The sequence below is a fragment of the Euprymna scolopes genome, chromosome 24 (assembly GCF_053919585.1).
Source record: "Euprymna scolopes isolate OS-2025 chromosome 24, ASM5391958v1, whole genome shotgun sequence".
In the NCBI taxonomy this organism is placed as follows: Eukaryota; Metazoa; Mollusca; class Cephalopoda; order Sepiida; family Sepiolidae; genus Euprymna; species Euprymna scolopes.
The window spans coordinates 76,572,645-76,586,395 of NC_136505.1; the positions used below are offsets into that span (position 1 = coordinate 76,572,645).

The window sequence follows — 13,751 nt, forward strand, 5'->3', positions numbered from 1 at the left end:
GATGGGAGCCAGAAATTAGGGGTGGGGGACTGAAAATGATAATATAATGGATTGATTATACAATATTTAAGATCAACTTGGTAGATAAACATTTATGGACGAGAAAAAAAAAAAAAAAAAAAAAAAAAAAAAAAATTAAAGCTAGCATTTAATACAACAGAAATACATAAATTAAATACTGAAATAAAATGTAGTTATTAATATTTGAATCTTAAAATAAAAAGTGCGAATTAATAGAGAAAATCACTTATCACAACAACGCATTCCGTCTCCAAACTAGTGAAGAATTTAACTTTTAATAGCGTTCAGAAGATTTTTTTTTTAAATTAACCGTTAAGAGAAAGCGTGATTTTATTCTGAACTTTAACTAATCACGTTTTAAGCAACTTATGATATAAAACAAAATCGGATGGGGGGGGGGGGGTTCTTCCGAAGGTTAGTTGGTGACGTTATAAGTAATTGCGAGATAAGATGGGAGCCAGAAATTAGGGGTGGGGGACTGAAAATGATAATATAATGGATTGATTATACAATATTTAAGATCAACTTGGTAGATAAACATTTATGGACGAGAAAAAAAAAAAAAAAAAAAAAAAAAAAAAAAAAATTAAAGCTAGCATTTAATACAACAGAAATACATAAATTAAATACTGAAATAAAATGTAGTTATTAATATTATATTCCAAAAATCACATTGCTAAACTGCTGATTCCAAATTCTGACATAAAAACATCATTTAGAAAGCCATTCTTAGTATTGGGAAGGGATGTTTTTTATATCTTGTCTACTTACACCTAACAATTTCTTAATTCTTGGTATAAGGAAATTTAATAATTCTTTATATAAGAAGAATGATAACGAAAAATGACAAGGAAAAATGATACGGGGGGAAAAAATTATGCTTAAAAATATTTAACGATGAGAGAAACGACTTTGTTTAGCGGGAGGGGGGGGATAGCTTGAATTCTAAGAACAGATACTACACTTTGATCGTAGCCAAAAGACCAAGTAACCGTATTATATAGCGTAATTTCCTACCAAACATTATCTTCTATTACAAAAAGATGCATATTATATATTTATTGTGTACTAAACTGAGACAAGATGTCATATTCCAAAAATCACATCGCTGAACTCCTGATTCCAAAAATCAAGTGAATGAATCAATGCATACTTGGGGCTTTTATTTGTAACATATTAAAAATCACGTAAAGAACTAGTCGGCATGTTTACAAAACAAAACAAACGGCCATTTTCTTTTAAGTGTTAGTAATAATATGATATCCTAACTCTGTTTAGTGGGATGGCAGAAACCGTTTATGAGTTAACATTACTATATTTGATGTATATTTTTAAGAGTGGAGTGGGGTATATGAAGTTAATTTGATTTTTTGTTTGTCTGGGCTGTTTATTTCATTACAATGTATCAACGTTTTTATTTCAGTAAGGGGGGGGGCGATAATGTAAGTTAAATCATGAAAAATATTTGTCTAAATTAGTAACATATCCAATAATTACAAAAAATGATGAAATGTGAGTTATTGGATTGGTGTGTTTGCAATAAAATAAACAGCCCAGACAATGTATCAAAGTTATTATTTTAGTAAGAAGGGTCGATTACGTGGGTTAACTCATGAAATATGATTGTCGAAATTAGTAACATATCCAAGAATTATGAAAAACTAGCAAAAGTACCCGTCGTTGATTGGGTTCAAAACAGCCTATAGAAAATGGACTCTGATTTATGAAAGTACTAGCGGAGGTACCCGGCGTTGCCTGGGTGTTTAGAGGTGTGTGTGTTTGGGGGGGGGGGATCAAAACAAAAGAGTAAATGAAGTAAGAACCCTGTTTAAATATTATATATATATATATATATATATATATATATATATATATATATATATAAACAATGTTAAAGCTTCTTTAAAAAAAATTGTTGCCCGGGTGTCTGTGTTGGGGGGAGGGCTTTAAAAAAACAATTTTGGTAAGTAGTTAGGATCGAACCCGAAGCCTTGAGGCGAAGGTGGAAAAGAAGGTGCAAAAAACCTGACACGTTACCCGCTCGGACAACAAAGAGCAATTGAAACACAGTTGAATTTATTTATTTAAGTATTAAAAACAGAATTGACACATGCCCGCAATAAAAGTTAACTCCGCTTCTTCTTTGACCTCATTAATGAGGTCAAATAGAAGTAGCGGATTTAACTTTTACTGCGGACTTTTACTGCGGGGCAGCTTTTGGGTTTGTTTACCCAACTTTGGCTGGTTGTTTCCCCAAGATGTTGAGGAGGGGGAAACCAGCTCCCCATTGTCCAGATTGAATAGCAATTGTCTGATATAAGGGGTTTGGCCCGACATTGATCAAAGCTGATAGCTTCTGGACGTTCCCCGGTGCAATTGCCGCGAATGGTGCCTTAGCTTTGAATTAGTTTCGGTTTTATACAAAAAAGTTGAAAGAACACAAGATGGGCTGAAATAGCAATAATTTTGTAAAAGTCGCTGTAAATAAATCTAGACACAACGCGCGTTCGCAAATATTCGATATTATGATCTAGGGGCTATATAAAGTTCTATCTAAGCGATAGTAAAAAGAACTGTTGCCGAAAAAAGCCTTTTCGAGACATACAAAAAATGCGCGCGCCACATTTGCCTTTTAAGTAAAGTGATTTATAATTTAAAAATTTTTAAAAATTTTAAAATTTAAAAATCAAAATTTAATTAAATTAAAAATCAGTTTCATAAGAAGGAACAACAACAAAGTCAATTGTTGTTCCTTCTTATGAAACTGATTTTTAATTTAATTAAATTTTGATTTTTAAATTTAAAAATTTTTTAAAATTTTTAAATTATAAATCACTTTACTTTATATTGAATTAGCTCTAGGACATTTAACTATCGAGCTTATTATATATCTAAATTACAATGAGCACTTCCTGTATTTTAATTAAACTAGTAATTTCACTATCACATTAAAATACACTTAGCTCTTTAGACTATTATTCTAATCTCCTTTAAATTATTTATATATATATATATATATATATATATATATATATATATATAGATGATGAATTGTGAGTTATTTCGATGCTGTGTTTGTAATGAAATAACCAGCCAAGACAATGTCTCAAATTATTATTTTAGATAGAGGGAAGTGATATTATGGGTTAAATCATGAAAAATTATCGAAATGTGAGTTTCTTGATTGGTGTGTTTGTAATGAAATAAACAGCCCAGAAAATGTATCAAATTTATTATTTTAGTGATGGGGGGGTATAATGTCGTTAAATCGAAAAATAATGATTGTCGAAATTAATAATATATCCAAGAATTATGAAAAATGATGAAATATGAGTTATTTTATTGGTGTATTTGTAATAAAATAAACAGCCTAGACAATGTATCAAAGTTATTACTTTAGTAAGAGGGGGCGATAATGTGGGTTGAATTATGAAAAATGATTGTCGAAATTATTAACATATCCAAGAATTATGGGATTCAACGAAATACGTCCACATATATACTAGCAGATTACCCGGAGTCACCCGGGATTGAATGGGATACATGCAAATGTATGCAAGCAGAATACACGGGCACCTGGGATCTAATGAGATAGATGCAAATATATACTAGCAGAATACCTGGTGTGGCCTTGGATTGAATTAGATTGATTGAAATATATACTAACAGAATACATTGTGTCACCCAGGAATATATATTAGCAGAATACCTTGCATCGCTCCGTATTGAATGAATACAGAATAGACGAATACTTGGCGTTACCCGGGATTGTATTAGATAGATGCATATATACTCTAGCAGAATAGCCGGTGTTACTCAAGCTTGAAGGAGATACGTGAGATAATTTATTTGCAATATCACTGGCGTCGCTCGGGATTGAAGGAGATTTATAGAAATATATATTAGCAAAATTCCTGGCGTTGCCCGGGATTAAATGAGATAGGGGCAAATATAACAAAACAATTTTCCATCTCAAAATTACTTTATTTGTGAAGTCGATTCCGGATATGGCTTAAACAGTTTACGATCTCAAAATTAGATTAATACATATATATTGTTGGTTTTCTATGAAAGTTTACAAGGCCAGTTTCTTTAGGGGGGGGGGATCTGTATTTTTTTGAATTTTTTATGTTATCATCCAGGAATGATGTGATGGTTGTAGTAGTGGGTAGAAAGAAGCATGATTATGTTAATTTTAAACGTGCTCTGGAGTTATCTTTTGGGGTTGGGTTGAAGAAAGTAATGTTCGTTTTGGGGTAAAAAAAGTATGTGAAATTGTTTCATATATGTATTTAAATTAGTGTAGGTAAAATTATTTTAAGTATGTGTTGTATATTACCTGTCCTTGCAAAGGTAAAATTATTTCATATACATGCTGTAAATTACCTACCTTAGGTAAGAGACAATTATTTCATACATGTAATACCCTAGGTAGGTAAAATATTCTTTTGCTCAAAATAGCAAATGATACATAGACATTAAAAATTCCTCTCTCCTAAGAATAACAAATGTATTCAAAATCAAATCCAATTTTCTCATTGTTTATACGGTCCCAAGCAACGCCGGGTAGCCCCGCTAGTCTTTTATAGAAATCAAATCCGCTTACAGAAAAACGGTTGCTTAGCGCGTCATGCGCTGAGCTGACTAAAGTATTCTCTTAAAAATAGAAAACTGTTTCTGCTTTCATCTTACTATATTTTTTATTTTATTTATTTTTTTTTTTTTTTTACACAGTGATCACCACTTATCAAGGCCCGGAAGCCACTCAGGGATAAGGGTTATTGCAAGTACATTACATTACATTAGTGTGGAGATTTGATGAAGTGTTTACTTAAGGGGGCGGTTCATTAGGAATTTTTTAACGTTGGACTTGAACACATCCAAGTTGTAGTTAGGTGGGAAGCAGGCAGACGGAACAGTCATTTTTTATTTTGAGTTTGTCAATTGAAAAAAATTATTTTCAAGTTTTTCAAATTTGATTTGCAAACAATACTATTTTGTTGTTTTTAACGCTTTTAGTACGCATGCACTAAAAGCGTTAAAAAACAACAAAATGTACATGCGTTTAACTTTTTATTTATACTTAAGGTAGAATTGTGTTTTTTAGTGGTCAAAAACAACAAAAAACAAAACAAATACATAACAAATAAAAGGTACTATAATAATAATTAGGCGGTTCGATAAAGAATTTCATTGCGATGCATATATATTGTGATGCATTTTGTAAATTTTTATCTTGTTTCCACCTTAACATTTTTCTTTAAAATGACTACCTTTTTAAAGGTTTTCGAGTATACTGAAAACGAATATCGCATTTAAATTTTCTGCAATTAAGTAGCTTTCCGGATATTAAGCAATGTCATTTCTTATGTTATTGCTGGTGGCAATCTTGGTATGCACGTTTGTGCATAGTTTCTCGAGGTTGCGTTTGTATGTACCAAGATGGCCACCAACGATTACATAAAAAATGACATTGTTTATTATCCGGAAAATTACTTATTTGCAGAAAATTTAAATGCGATATTCGTTTTCAGCATACCCTAAAACCTATAGAAGTAATTTTAAATGTTAAGGTGGAAACAAGGTAAAAAAAATTACCGTTTTATTTCTTTGTTTACATCGTTAAATTTTCAGTAAAACAACAGAATAGAAATGACAAAAATTACCATCAACTGGTGAATATATAGTTGTTGCTTATCAGGATTTCTGGTATCCTGGTACTGTGAAAGTTACATTGAGGATTCATGTAGAGTATGAGGAGCATCTCAGAAAATAGGGGTATATTTTGGGCCAGATAGAGAGGATTTACAAAGTTGAAAATTGGACTGGTCTCAAAATGCATAAGTTCTGGTCAACTATGGGAATTTCCATCTTTTACAGAAATCCAAAATCTATATGAAAAATTTTCTTTGATTTATTTCTTAGATTAATTCATACCTACTCAATTTTTTTTTCTTTGAGGGGAGTAGTAAATACCGATGATGAATGCTCTTTAGGCATTCAATGGCTACACCCAAGATTAAGCTCTCCTTTGGTGAGGAGGCAGGAAAATACCTACTCTCAATAAAGCTATATTTAAATACCACTATAACACTTAGTTTTGTTCATGAATAGACACCCACTACATGATACCACACGCCAGTTTAAAAAATTGCAAATTGTACATCTGAATTTATAATTCATGGCTTATAGTAAAGAGATACATGAAATTTGACCGCATAATCAGAAAGAGCACAGATTTTACATAAGAGTGCCAAGTTTCATGAGAATAGCTTGAAAAATAAATAAATGGTGGCGAAATTACCAAATTTCTTGAAATGTTAAGGTCAGTAATTTATCCCACTTTTTCTAAAGAAAAATGTCCACGGAAAAGCCTAAATTTTGGCACTTAAAATTCTCATAACTTTTGAACTACTGATGGCATTTGCATAATTCAAACGGTTTTAAGCATCTATTACATAGCTCTTTTCATGCAAGTTGATAAAATAACAATTATCTAAACAGGAAAAATCTACTTGTAATGCTATTATAATATTGTTATAAGAATGTTAGCAATTTTAGGCAGATGAAAGAGGAATGGAGATGGCATATGAATTGAATTTTCAACTTGTTTTTACCTGTGTAACATCATTGTATTAAGAGTGCTTTAAGTGTGTTCAGTTCCTATCACAACCTCAATTCTTTTTGCTTTTAGGGCAAAATATTTCATTGGTTTTCATTAATATTGATATACTTTAATTGACATATAAATAGGGAGAGACGTTTATAATACTTTTAATAAATTTTATGAAACAATTTTATAAGAATAAAATAATAAACCGCTTTTATTAGAATAAAATGTGGAGCCAACTGCTGTAGATTTTACATTTTTATGGACTTTTACCTGTTTTTCACAGTTTTTTTTTTTTTTTCAATTTTCTTAAATACTCTGAGGATGAGTATAGCAGACTTGAAATATGTACAAAATGTTTTTTGTTATACCTTTATTTCTTCTCTTTATAAAATAGAAACGATTTTTCCCTTTTAGAAAAATCATTATATCAGTACAAGCATGGACACCATGTATAAATTCAGTATACTTACCAATGTCTGCTGCATGTTTTCCAGATATTATCAATATATCGTAAATTTCTATAATATTTCTGAGGAGAGTCACTTTCTTAAACAAGTAATATATACAGATGGTAATAGAATACTTATTCATTATTTTTCCTGTCACTCTCCTTAACAAGACTGGGAACTTTTATACATTTGCCACATTTTTTTTCATAACCACGTTGTCTGTTTTTATTTGCTTGTCTCCCACTTCTATCCTAAAACATACGATGCACGACAATCTCTCTCACTTTCAAACAAAATATTACCCACGTGAGAAAATTCACTGTCTTTTATGCTATAGGAGACTTGCACATATGCAAATGAATATGGACCTCGCTTGAAGTCCAGTTGCGCGTGTGCAATGCCATTACTGCATTGGTTAGTATGACATTTGGCTCATCATGCATTGTCTACATTCTCTCCTAATCCCTAATCACAGCACGTGCAAGGTTGCACTGGTAATTTCTGGCATGTGCTTCATTGCACAAGTGGTTCATAAGTTTCTCCATTTCGTGTGAGATGCCCTGTATTATCTGAAATCTTCTCTGCTCTGACATACAGGATAACATTCATCCCAGAGTTTGAAGTTTCTCCATTTTGTGTTGTCTGTTGGCCAAGCAGTGTGATATACCCAGTGGAAACTTCCTGAATTCCCAACTAATGAAAGCAGTGTCATTATCAATAAGCAGTTCCTACAGTGGGCCATGGTCATAGAATATTGACTAAAGATTCTAAATAACATTTCTGGAGCTTTGTAACAATGGCTGCCAAATGGTAAAACATGCTGGACCGCAATTGATGACTATTAGGAAGTGTTTGCTGTCAGTGGGTTATATCCAAATTATCTTTTAGCATTGACCTTTTGCTTTATAATGCCCGTTGCTGCTCAGAGCCACCTACACATTGGCAGATGCCCGGTCAGTTTCCCCTCAGAGAAAAAATGGTACAACATGTCACAACCTTTAAGACATCTGGAATCACACTTTCATGCTTCTATCACAAAATGCTATCCTCTCCCTAGACTTCCAATTTGAGCACTAGTGTGCCATCGTCAAGCTGTTCTGGATTCTTACTTTCCAGCCCAAACCAAAGAAAATACTGCTTCACTCTCTCTGCAAGGACTATGCTATTGTCACTATATATGTCGTTGATGTATGCCAATGTCGCATGTCGAAAAGCTACATCCTTGATCACCTACATAATGAATGGCGCCACGTTAAATACAAATCCCATCCTAATTAGGCTGTGCTCTTTATGGTTTGGAATGGCCACAAAGAATGGGGCGCGTGTACTTAAAGGTAGACTTCCCTCAAGTCTAACCCAGACATTGGTTCGCTTCCTACTCCACTCTGTTTTTGTGAGCACACATTGGTGCATGCCGCATATGCTTCCACATGGTCATTCAGTTTGCAGTAATTCATAACAGGATGTACCTTTGCTTTATTATGCTGAACAATCATTAGTGGGAGTAATCCTTTCGGGCGACCAAGTTCTTTGTTCAGGTACAGTATCAGCCATCCATTGCGAATCTAAATTTGTAATTCACAATTATAATCCTTTTGAACGTGTTCAGACACAGTGTATTCAGGTGTCTGATTGATCAGCTGTTTTGGTGGCTGCTTGCCCAACTACTTCCAGGTTACAGTCTAATGTTTCTGAGTTGGGTCGAATATGACATCAAAGTCGGATTGTTCTATTTTCATTGTGATAACAATGCCGATGCTGATAACATCATTCGGGAAATTGGCTTAACAGATGGGTGATATCAAGTTCTAGCAGCAAATTGAACCCTAATAGATCTCTATCCATGGTCAGCATCTCTCTCTCTCTCTCTCTCTCTCTCTCTCTATATATATATATATATATATATATATATATATATATATATATATATATATATATATATATATATATGAATAAAAAAGAATACAAAAAGTATAAAAGCTTATAACTTTTCTTTATTCGTTTTCAGTTGGTGACATGCAGGAATACAAAATAATAATATTATGAAAAAAAATTAAAAAACTTTTTTCATAAGTACATAATTTTTGACCGATCCTTCAGTCTTCATCGGTGTAGTGAAAGTATGAGGATGCACGGGGAAAAGGGGAATGGAAAAGCATATACTATGGGAAACCTTTTATCCATCCACATATTGACCTCAATTACTCCCCTTCTGGTCATGCATTTTTTCATCAACGTTCAGCATCTGTCTTGCATCTATTGGTAGACCACAAACCAAAACCTTCAAGAGATTGTATGCACCCTGAATCAATGAAGGTGTCGTGCATTACTCCATTGACACACACACGTCACTGGTGTTCATTTTCACTAGGGTAAAAGTGGTGCTCACATCTTGTCTCCATGGTTGGCTTATGGTTCTGCTTCGGTCATTCAAATTGACAGTGCTTAGCCAGATGATTGAACGCAGAGCAATTAAAACAATGCAGGGAGTTCTCTGCTAGCTTGGGTAAAGGCACTTTTTCTTTGACTGATCAATTGACGGTGGCAGCAACCCTTTCATTGTTCACAATGGCCCTTGCTTAGCTGAGCATGCTTTCTATGTGACAGTAACCACCTGACAGAAGCACTAGTTACCGTCAATCATCATCATAAATGCCAATAACCAACAATGCCCATCATTTGATGACAGAACCCTCTAATGAATGATAGTGCACAACAATTGAAGACAATTTCATTTCAGAGCGGTCCAGTAGGGTTATGATCGATAGTGACCAATAAATAGCAGACACTACTAGTGCTCGTCATTGAAGATAGATAATTTCATTTCAGAGCAGTTTAATGGAGGCTATGGCTGCCAGTACCTGACGGTAAATGTAAGGAACCGATAGTGACAGTTGTGAAGCTAGCCACTGCCACAGGCATCCAGTGACAGTCAGTGGATGCCTGTGCCTAACAATCCCCGGCAATTGAAGACATACAATTTCAGTTTGGAGCAGTCCAATGGAGGCCGATAAACAAATGCTAATAAAATCATATTTGTTACTTGTTATTGTTTTTTTTTGTCTGAAAAAAAAAAAAAAAATTGTGCTATTCAGAAAAATATCAGCTTTATCAAATCATATTTGTTGATTAAATATATTTCCACGGATTCTGCTAGTCAATAAATGTTCCTCAAATGTCAGTTTCTTTGGAATATTTTAAAGGGTTTTAACGGGAACAGCCTCACATTTGAAAAGCAAATTTTCTGATTTGCATTAAATTTGATTTAGACACAAAATAAGCAAGATTATCTGAATTTCAATTTCTTCTTTAGACCCATTAAGCTTAAAACATCCTTAAATTTCAGAACCAAGATCATGTAATGAATCAAAATTTGAATAAGAATTCTAAAGCTTATTTACATTATGTATGGGTTTTAATGTTTGTACGGGACATAAAAATGGTGCAAACCTATTTAGAGAATTAATTTTATCTGTCCTGAGAGGTATTCTTTTAGTTTTATGTTAAATATGAAACTGTCTGACTACTTGCTCTATATTCTTCATAATATTACAGATGGAAAGAAACCAAATGTTTATATTTCTTCAACCAATTTTTATTTGTTTGTATTAGTTTGATATTTTCTTCCAGCCTTGTTTTGTTTTCTCTGCTGACTAGTGAACTCCAAGACATCCAATCTATTCAGCGCCAATCTGATTCTTGAATCCTGTTGATCCATTCTGTGAAATGATTAAAAGAAAACATGAATTCAGAATTGCCTGCAAGGATTTGACGGTTAGTTGAGAAAGATGGTTGCTTTCCAATCAATCTGGTGTTTTCTTTTCTTGTAGAATAAGCAGTGGATAGTAGTGGTTGGTTGGCAATGGGTAGCTGAAGGTGTGGTGTGTAATATGTAACCTCCAATGCTTGTGTTATTTATTCCAGTCTCCCTATCGCCAATGCCTGCTACAAAACTTTTTTCTTTAAATCTTTTATCTTGAAGATCAAATGTATAAAAAAAAAAAAAAAAAAAAAAAATTTACGCTGTAAAGAATCTGATTTTTTGTCTTAGCTTTACCTAATTAAAAATAATAAAAAATAATTTTAAAAAAACCTATGTGTGGAAGTGGAGAGTTAAATGAAAAAGATTACTCTTGAAAGCAAAGTTAGTTAAAAAAAAAAAAAGTGACTCTGCTTTAATACATGTATATAAAGTAAATGTTTCTGATTTATTTTTAATGCGTTACTTTGCTTGGAATTTTGTATCGATATTCATAGTTGAATACTTATGCAGATTCTTGTATTCTTGACCTTGGTTTATTATTTTTATTTTCTTGTCTTGTGCTTGACGTTAGACGTTTCGTGAATGATTTCCAACATTCCTGTTGCCATTTTGTGCTGCCTGCCAGGACCAGGTCATCATTAATGATCATTTTTGATGAAACAGGCAATGTGGCTATACCAGTTGAGACATCACTGTACGATTGTCATTGCTTTATGAGTTATTAACATTCTTGATATGTATTATTTCCATAATTATCATTTTTGTACATAATAATAATCATAGTGTAGGTAAAAATGGGCAAAGTGCCAAAAAAGAATAAATGCACAACAATCGGTTGAAGTTGGAATCACGACAACTGTCTCCACTGCATTCTGTGTTACCAGCAGGCTGACTGGTTTTTGATTGCTGTTCTCTGCCAATGCATCAGTCTGAACGCTCTACCGTCTGTCTTTAATGGTTTTGTATGCAGCTTGTCTTGCAGCGAGAAGGATTGATTCATAACATAATCCTCTTTGCCTGGGTGGCAAAATTTAAGACATTTTTCATAAAGATTATTTGAACTTTGCATTTTTTTTCTTTTTCTTTTTTTTATCATCAAAAATAAAAAATCTATTTAAATTCAAACCCTTCAGTGACTTTTTGGACACCTTGTACAACTAAAATCTTAATGAAATTTATTTTAGTTGTGCCATTTTTTATTAGAATTGTCTTGTTTGATATTTTTAGTGAGTTATGCAGTTTTTGATGCTGACATTTCTATAAGTTTATCGCTTTGAATGCGAGTCGCAATTACTGAAGTTTTCTTTTAAGCTTGTAGATATAGACTAGTATGTCTGCGTCTTATACAAAGGCACATTTTTTGATTCAACATCAGAACTCCCATCTAGTGTGGTCCCAACAATATTTGTTCAACCTATCCATGTTCGATACTTTACATAGGCAAATAAATGATGTCAGTGTAAGTGAGTCTCTATCAAACAATATTAATGTAGCATCAGAAACCGGAACATTTCATTATACCATCCCTCACTGCCAGAATGAACTCATCTGAAAGGATTATGTAGAATGTGCATATGTTTATTCAGAAATAAAACTTTAGTTGCTTTTCAACATTCGATTCTAAATGTATTCATTATTGCTGCTTAAGAATTATAACATTGATGAATGATAGAAAATGAGTTAATGTAAGTATGCACCTTTTTTTTTACTAAAAGAACAAATGCAATTCTCCTTACACACATTATTTAGATAACTAAATTATAGTAAAAAGAAAACAATTTTGGTGGATAAAAAAATGTTTCTAATTATTTTTAATATCTCCTCAAATCTTATTAAATATGATAGCAAATTATAATAACAATGCTTTCACTTCTATTTGTGACATTTCACCTGGAAATCAAAGTTATTAAAACTAGCAGGATCCATGGAATTTCACAGTTGTGTCATTAATCTATTGAACGACACGCTTCATATTCACTGTTACGTTTGTGATGTGCATCTTCAATGCTTTACAAATTTGTGCTATGACTTTTTGGCTTTACAATGGCACACTAGAAGTATTGACCTACTTTTAGTGCAGTAAAGCCACTTTTGTTCCAGAGTTAATATAATCTGATAGGTCATCAGACTAGATGATGCGATGCTGCCTCAGAAACTCATTACCTGAATTCATTTCGTTTGTCATATGAAGAAAGAACATTTTCAGAAGGACATTTTAGCACTTTTGAAAGTCGTGAATCAAAGAATATGTATGTAGCTGATGTTGATATCTCATCCTGAAACAAAGCCTTGCCAATTTTTCCAATTTTTTTTTGTCCATTAGATACTTGTTTTGATCTAAATGTGTAAATAAAACATTTTCCTCCTTCGTTTTTGAGATGCCAATGTTGCTACCAATCTCCAACTTTGACAAACGGTCATTTTGGCTATTTGAGGTAGTTTTTATAAAAAAAGATTAACCTACTCTGTAATAACCCTGGTTAAACTAGCCAAGGATTTGTTCTGTTCTTGTTGCTTCTTATACTCCACAAAAGTTTTATATTAATCAAAAGTTTATATCACTAGATATTTCCAACATTGTTGAGCAGCCATTTGCTACTAGATTGAAATTTTGTTCCTCATCAAATGACTCTTTAAAATTTAGAACAATTAAATATTAGTCAACTTATTCATTTTTGTGAACAGAAAAAGATATGCTATTTTAATAACAAGGCCTAAGTAATATTTTAGAACCTGTCCCATTGACGCAATGTTCCCTCCTTGTGATTGGTTTAATAGAATGTGCTCCGATGAACTTGTAGCACTGGTACCCCCCCTCGGTGTAAATACTCCCAGGTAACTCGACAAGCAGTAAATTCTGTGGAAATCCTTTGATATCAGAGAACCTACTTTGAAACTTTCTTCC

The 13,751-nt window shown here is 32.8% G+C and overlaps 1 protein-coding gene across 6 annotated transcripts in view; it reads left to right on the plus strand.

Annotated features, from left to right (window-relative positions):
* Positions 1-13,751, plus strand: part of LOC145246778 (uncharacterized) — a 252,694-nt gene that overhangs the window by 104,772 nt on the left and 134,171 nt on the right. Inside the window, exon 2 of one of the 6 annotated variants that reach the window (XM_080108566.1) lies at positions 10,714-10,857. The exons of the other annotated variants lie outside the window; for them this stretch is intronic. The gene's annotated coding sequence lies outside the window, so the exon portion shown is untranslated. The remainder of the gene's footprint in view (positions 1-10,713; positions 10,858-13,751) is intronic. 6 annotated transcript variants of the gene reach the window in all.